The sequence below is a fragment of the Vigna unguiculata genome, chromosome 4 (assembly GCF_037176805.1).
Source record: "Vigna unguiculata cultivar grain cowpea cultivar isolate G323 ecotype 2 chromosome 4, ASM3717680v1, whole genome shotgun sequence".
NCBI lineage: Eukaryota > Viridiplantae > Streptophyta > Magnoliopsida > Fabales > Fabaceae > Vigna > Vigna unguiculata.
In genome coordinates this window covers 33,545,624-33,553,341 of record NC_140795.1, presented here as the reverse complement: position 1 = coordinate 33,553,341, position 7,718 = coordinate 33,545,624, and positions in this window count along the sequence as shown.

Sequence of the window (7,718 nt, the reverse complement as noted above, 5' to 3'; positions counted from 1 at the left end):
TCGCTTGGTCAGTCGCCGACCTCCCTGGAGTAGACCCCCAGGTGGCATCCCACAAACTTTCGATATATAAAGAAGCCCGCTACGTATCCCAGAAAAAGCGCAAGCTTGGTGAACAACGCCGACAAGCGGCCAAGGTAGAGGCCGACAAGTTACTGAGCGCAAGGTTTATAGAAGAAGCTCAATACACCACTTGGCTTTCTAACGTTGTCTTGGTAAAGAAAGCCAATGGCAAATGGCGGATGTGCGTAGACTACACAGACCTGAATAAGGCATGCCCTCGCGATGCCTACCCCTTACCCAACATCGACCGACTCGTAGACGGCGCGGCAGGAAACAAGGTGCTTAGCTTTTTAGATGCATATTCAGGTTATAACCAAATCCCCATGGCCACAACAGATATGCACAAAACCGCCTTCATCACAGACGATGCCAACTACTTCTATAGGGTCATGCCCTTCGACCTCAAAAACGCTGGGGCAACTTACCAGCGACTAATGGACAAAGTCTTCAGCCATCTAACAGGACACTGTGTCGAAGTCTACGTCGATGACATGGTCGTCAAGTCCCCAAGCCATCATCAACACGCTAAAGACTTGGAGGCAGTGTTCTCCGCCCTGCGCCAATACAACCTCCGCCTAAATCCCGATAAATACGTATTCAGCGTCGACCGGGGTAAATTCCTTGGTTTCATGCTAACCCAACGCGGCATAAAGGCTAACCCTGAAAAATGCAGGGCTATCATCGAAATGCGCAGCCCCACTACTGTCAAAGAAGTCCAACGCCTAATCGGCCGCCTCACGGCCATTTCTCGCTTCCTACCCAAACTAGCGGAACAAACTCAACCCATAATCCAGCTCCTAAAGAAATCCGTCCGGTTCACGTGGACTGATGATTGTGCACAGATCTTCCAGAAACTCAAAACAACCCTAACCTCACCCCCCACCCTCCACAAACCAGACATCAGCCAACCCCTGCTGGTATATATCACGGCCACCGACCATACCATCAGCGCAGCCCTTGTCCAAGAAGTAGAAGGCACGCAACATCCTGTGTATTTCGTGAGCAGAACACTACAAGATCCTGAAACCAGGTACCAAATGGTAGAAAAACTAGCTCTATCTTTGGTTCACGCCGCACGCCGCCTACGCCCATATTTCCAAAACCACACCATAACTGTCAAGACCGATTACCCAATCCAAAAAATATTACAAAAGCCGGATCTAGCCGGACGCATGTCATCGTGGGCCGTGGAGCTGTCAGAATTCAACATTCGCTATGAACCCCACGGCCCCATCAAAGCCCAGTGTCTCTTAGACTTCTTCAATGACCTACAACAAACACCCGTTGAGGACCAGTGGACACTTCATGTAGATGGCTCCTCAAACCCAAGGGGTGTCGGCGCTGGCATCGTGTTAGAAGGCCTCAACGACATCCTCATCGAGAAATCTCTTCACTTTGCTTTCAAAACATCGAATAACCAAGCCGAGTACGAAGCTATCCTCGCCGGCCTTTCCCTAGCCCGTGAAGTCGGCGTCAAGAAGTTAACATGCAAAACCGACTCCAAACTCATTGTAGGTCATCTAAATGACGAATTCCAAATCAAAGACCCCATCCTCCAACAGTATTACCATCTAGTCCGTGCGATTATTCAATCCGCCTTTGAACAAGTCCGCGTCGAACACATCCCGAGAACCGACAACGTCAGGGCCGACATTCTTTCCAAATTAGCCAGTACCAAACTCAAAAACCGTAATCGATCCCTACTACAGCAAACACTCTCCACACCTTCCATCACACACACTTGCCAAACGTTAACCCACACCCCATCAAACAACATTACCCCCACCCAAACCCAAAATTGGACCACCCTTTACATTCAATACCTCAAAACCGGCAACCCCCTCCTCGACGCGGACAAAACTTGGCTGGCTAAGGCCGCCAGGTACACTATGGTAGGCGATGACCTCTACAAACGCGGGTACGGCCAACCCCTACTTAAGTGTGTCACGGCAGAGCAAGCCCAATATATCATCAAAGAATTACACGAAGGAATTTGTGGTTATCATTCAGGCGCACGCACCATGGCCACAAGAGTTCTCAGAGCCGGATACTTCTGGCCCACTATAGAAGCGGACTACCAGGATCATGTCAGGAAGTGCAAGCCATGCCAGAAGCACGACAACCTTATCCATCAGAAACAAGAACAACTACACCACATACTGTCCCCATGGCCATTCGCTAAGTGGGGAATGGACATCCTCGGCCCCTTCTCACCCGACAAGGGGCAAGTAAAATTCCTAATTGTAGCCGTTGATTATTTTACCAAATGGATCGAAGCCAAGCCACTGACCACCATCACGGCCCAACAAGTCCAGCAGTTCGTGTGGAAGGACATTATATGCAGATATGGTGTACCACATACCATCATAACAGACAATGGCCGACAATTTATCGACAAGGAGTTAGCCAAATTCTACACCATCCTAGGCATCAAACACATCACAAGCTCTGTAGAACATCCACAAACCAATGGGCAAGCAGAAGCAGCAAACAAAGTTATTCTCATAGAGCTACGGAAGAGGTTGGATACCGCCAAAGGTCGATGGCCTGAAGAGTTAATAGAAGTACTATGGGCTTACAGATGCACCCTTCAATCATCAATAAACGAATCCCCATTCAGCCTAGTCTACGGCGCAGACGCCATGATACTAGTAGAAATTGGCGAACCATCCCTACGCCGAGAACTATACGACCCAACTCACAACCAACAAAACATGGCCTTACATCTCGACCTCCTTCCCGAACTCAGAGAAAAAGCCCAAATACGCAATCTAGCCGCCAAACAACGAGCTGCCAGGAAATATAATGCAAACCTACACCCACGATCATTTGTCGTCGGAGACCTAGTATGGAGAATGGCCAGCAGTGCTAGAAAGAAGGATGGCAAGTTCTCCGGCAATTGGGACGGCCCGTGCCGCATACGAGAAGACGCAGGAGGAGGGGCCTATCGCCTGGAACAATTATCTGGGGAAGAGATTCCCAACACATGGAATGTATCCCACCTCAAGTTCTACTTCAGCTAAATATGTATCATAATTGAACCAATACTTGTAACCACGGGTGTACTCTTTTTCCTCACTTAGTCTTTTTTCCCTAAGGAGGGTTTTGGCCAAGGAGGTTTTAACGAGGCACCCCTATTCAATAAATAAAAAGAAGGGTTCCCTACTTTATGACTCTATGCCTTTAATCTTGGTTCACTCGTTTAAGTTCCCCACCCTTACCCCAAGTAAGCGGCCTGGGTCGAACACCCTTTAATCTTGGTTCACTCGTTTAAGTTCCCCACCCTTACCCCAAGTAAGCGGCCTGGGTCAAACACCCTTTAATCTTGGTTTATTCGTTTAAGTTCCCCACCCTTACCCCAAGTAAGCGGCCTGGGTCGAACACCTTTTAATCTTGATTCACTCGTTTAAGTTCCCCACACTTACCCCAAGTAAGCCGCCTGGGTCGAACACCCTTTAATCTTGGTTCATTCGTTTAAGTTCCCCACCCTTACCCCAAGTAAGCAGCCTGGGTCGAACACCCTTTAAATCTTGGTTTATTCGTTTAAGTTCCCCACCCTTACCCCAAGTAAGCGGCCTGGGTCGAACACCCTTTAATCTTGGTTCATTCGTTTAAGTTCCCCACCCTTACCCCAAGTAAGCGGCCTGGGTCAAACACCCTTTAATCTTGGTTCATTCGTTTAAGTTCCCCACCCTTACCCTAAGTAAGCGGCCTGGGTCGAACACCCTTTAAATCTTGGTTCATTCGTTTAAGTTCCCCACCCTTATCCCAAGTAAGCGGCCTGGGTCGAACACCCTTTAATCTTGGTTCATTCATTTAAGTTTCCCACCCTTACCCCAAGTAAGTGGCCTGGGTCGAACACCCTTTAATCTTGGTTCATTCGTTTAAGTTCCCCACCATTACCCCAAGTAAGCGGCCTGGGTCGAACACCCTTTAATCTTGGTTTATTCGTTTAAGTTCCCCACCCTTACCCCAAGTAAGCGGCCTGAGTCGAACACCCTTGAATCTTGGTTCATTCGTTTAAGTTCCCCACCCTTACCCCAAGTAAGCGGCCTGAGTCGAACACCCTTTAATCTTGGTTCATTCGTTTAAGTTCCCCACCCTTACCCCAATCAAGCGGCCTGGGTCGAACACCCTTTAATCTTGGTTCATTCGTTTAAGTTCCCCACCCATACCCCAAGTAAGCGGCCTGGGTCGAACACCCTTTAATCTTGGTTCACTCGTTTAAGTTCCCCACCATTACCCCAAGTAAGCGGCCTGGGTCGAACACCCTTTAATCTTGGTTTATTCGTTTTACCACAAATAAATTGGTCAGAATCGAACACCCTCAATAAAAAATCGAATTCGCCAAGCATCACATACATCAAAACACCCACTCATAATTATACCATACCGCTAACGCAATACTATCATACAAGTTATCGGCATCTAATAAAAAACATAGCATACACAAAGCATTCATCATATTAAAAGCAAAGTAAAATAGTGTACGGATTATTATAGACAGAATTCCAGTTTCAAATTACAAAATATAAAGGTCCTACGTTGCCTTATTATCATCACCCTCAATGGCAGTTTCCGCATCCTTCTCCCCCTCTGTCGCCTTCTCCTCCACCTCCTCAACATCCCCTCCATCCTCCCTCACCAACTTTCCATCAACTACATCCTTATCTACGTCGAATCTTGAATCCGAGACATCCACATCTGGATGGAAGAAGGCCGCCTGCCACAACCCCTTCTCAAAACCATTAATATGCTCTTGGATGACGCTATTCTTCAGATCATCCAGTTCCCCAATAGCCCCATCATACTAATCCTTCAAGTCCTCGTAGTCTTCCTCCAACTCCCCGATACGCTTGTTTAATTTATCCTCAGAATCCAAGCAACGCACCTTCCATGTTACCAGCCTTTTCCTCTCCGCTTCCCAGCCCTTTTTCTCCTTTTCTAAAGCCGCCTTCTCCTCCTCCAACTTATCCACCTTACCCTCTAACTCCCCCACGTCCTTTACTTCCCTTCTGTAAAGAGACCCTACATGCCGGCTCAGGACTAGCGTCTTGCTTCCAAACTCTACCATTGTTCTCACAATATGATCCACCTCCATATTATCGATAGAGTTAACAACAGTATCTGGGAGGTCGATCGAGATATCCTTCCTAACGGATATCTCCGGCAACTCGATCAACCCGGCTTCAGGCACTTTCTCCCCACTAGCCGACCCCGCCCCGCTAGCCGTTCCAAGAAGAGCTGCCCTTATCTTCTTCACATCTTTGCCTTTTCCGGGTCGAGGTGGAAGTTCAGCTTTCCTTTTCGTCCTGCCATGTACGTGCACCTCCACAACCGATTCCTGCAGGTTGGGAACATCAGCTTTCCCAGCCGCCTTGGCCTTGGCGGCCATTTCCTTCCTCAATGATTGAAAGAGCGCCAGATTCTTCTTGCCAGATTGCGCCATATGCCCTGCAATAACATATCACGACTTGGATCAAAACAACTTAGCATTATTAACACAGCTTAAGTAATAAACAGATACCTTCAATATCTATTATCGGATGCACCGAATTATAAACCCTAACTAGAACCTTAGTGGGCAACTTATCCACAAACTTCAACAACATCCCCACCACCTCCCTATCACTAGCCGACAACTCCTCCACTCCCATGTCTTTATATCGAGAAGGATTGTTGGTCCAGCTAAAGGGAAACTTGGTACTCCCATCCACATTCAAAAAATGAGATCTACCTCCTTCCTTGACGACGACTTTGAAGTACCCGTCCTTGAAATGCTTGAAAGACTGGGAGAAAGCATCCAGTCTGCTGATGCTGGGGTGACTGATTAAAGAGAGCCAAGTAGCCGGTCTCCGGGGTCTGGTGTCATAAAAATATAAGAAAGCATAGGGAGTAGGCTCCAAATATAAGGACTTGCACATTCAACGCCCGCAGCACACCCATAGTGAAATCTTCTAAGGGCAGTCGCACGTGAAGCTGAGAGAAATGGCACATATACATATAGAAGAATTTTTCGGTAGCCCCCTCCTGCCCGTGGCATACCCGGTCGACGGCACTCACCCTCTCCAGCGAAACAATGTCTCCACTGGCACCCTTGGAAATGACGGGCTTGCAGTTCAGCCAAGAGTTCAACAGACGAGACCACCTGAATAGAGACGACTGATCACGAACATCAGCAGCAACCCACCCATAGCCGCCTTTCGCCGGCCAGTTGCTCTCCTCCAACTCTTCAGGAGGATCCTCTCGAACCTCCCTCACAACCTCCATCGGCATCCCGCTCGTAACAACTCCAGAACTCGTACCCTCTCCGTCAAGTCGCCTATCCTTACTTCTATCTGACTCAGTACTTTCACTACTACTAGACGAAGACACACTACCACTACTGGACATACCTGATTTTGTTTTTTACGAAGAGATATCGGTCGAAATTGAGGACTATGTCGGACAGTTTTACGCGCACAAGATCTCTAAATTCAGAATTCACAAATGAAACAAGTAACCCCTCATCTGTTTGCAAACACATATTTATAGCCCACAATCCCAAACGACGAACCTCTTCCCGCCAAAACCATACCACAGACCAATCGACACCATCATTGCAAAAGATATGACACTTCAAAACGACGGCGCCAAAACTTTTTCGATTTGACCAACTGACACCCTTTCACCTACCTTCTGACGGTTACAAATTCTAAGCCTTAACACTGTTCACCACACTTAAAGGCTGGGGGACTGGTGTATCACACCTAGCCGGTTCCGCTAGCTTATCAACACATATCATCCTTGACCGACAACCCATATCGGACAAGGCTGGAGGGCTGGTGTACCGTACCTAGCCGAACTCGACCAAGTAAATAATGTGCACATCGAGACCGCCAAGTACCCAGGCTAGGCCGAGTTAGCCTAACTTGTACCGGTTTTAACCTAAACTAAATATCTAAGAGGACAACCTGCACCTCATATCACCAACATAAGCCATTTAGGCAAGTAGTCGGTCTAGACCGACCACTCGAGCATATCTGGTAAGGTTGGGGCCCAGGCCGACTACTCCAATAACTTAGCGAAAATTGAAGCCCCCACGTTCAATAGGTCTCAAGGGCTTGGGTTAGGGCCCAGGCCCACTCATGGCCCAAACTAGAGCCCAAGTCAAGGCCCAGCCTATGAAATGGTCAAACGTCATTAATGCTCTATAAATACACGTGGACCCCATCATTTAAAGGTACGCATTCATTAATCACTGATTTGACTCTCTGAGAGCTTTGACTTACTTGAGCTTCGAAGACTCTTCTGCAGGTAACCCCCTGGGTTCAAGCCGACATGTATCGACTGGGAAGAGGCCAACTAAGGAGATAGCAGACTACGTGGTAAGATGACGCTTGTACCTAACCTATCTTATTTGTTCTCTGCAGGAACAGTAAGAATGATTAAATTAAACAAAATAAAAAGAAGATATTAAGTCTGAATCGAAGAAACTCAACATGAAAATATAAACTATTTAATTTGAAAGAAAAGGGTAAAAAATATATAATATCCGGTATAATAAATAATTAAAGATGAGTAACTTAATTAACTGCGGTATAATTAATAGGTATATTATCTATCAAAATAAATCAAAATTACCTTAATTAGAAATTTAAAAGATATATAAAAAAAAT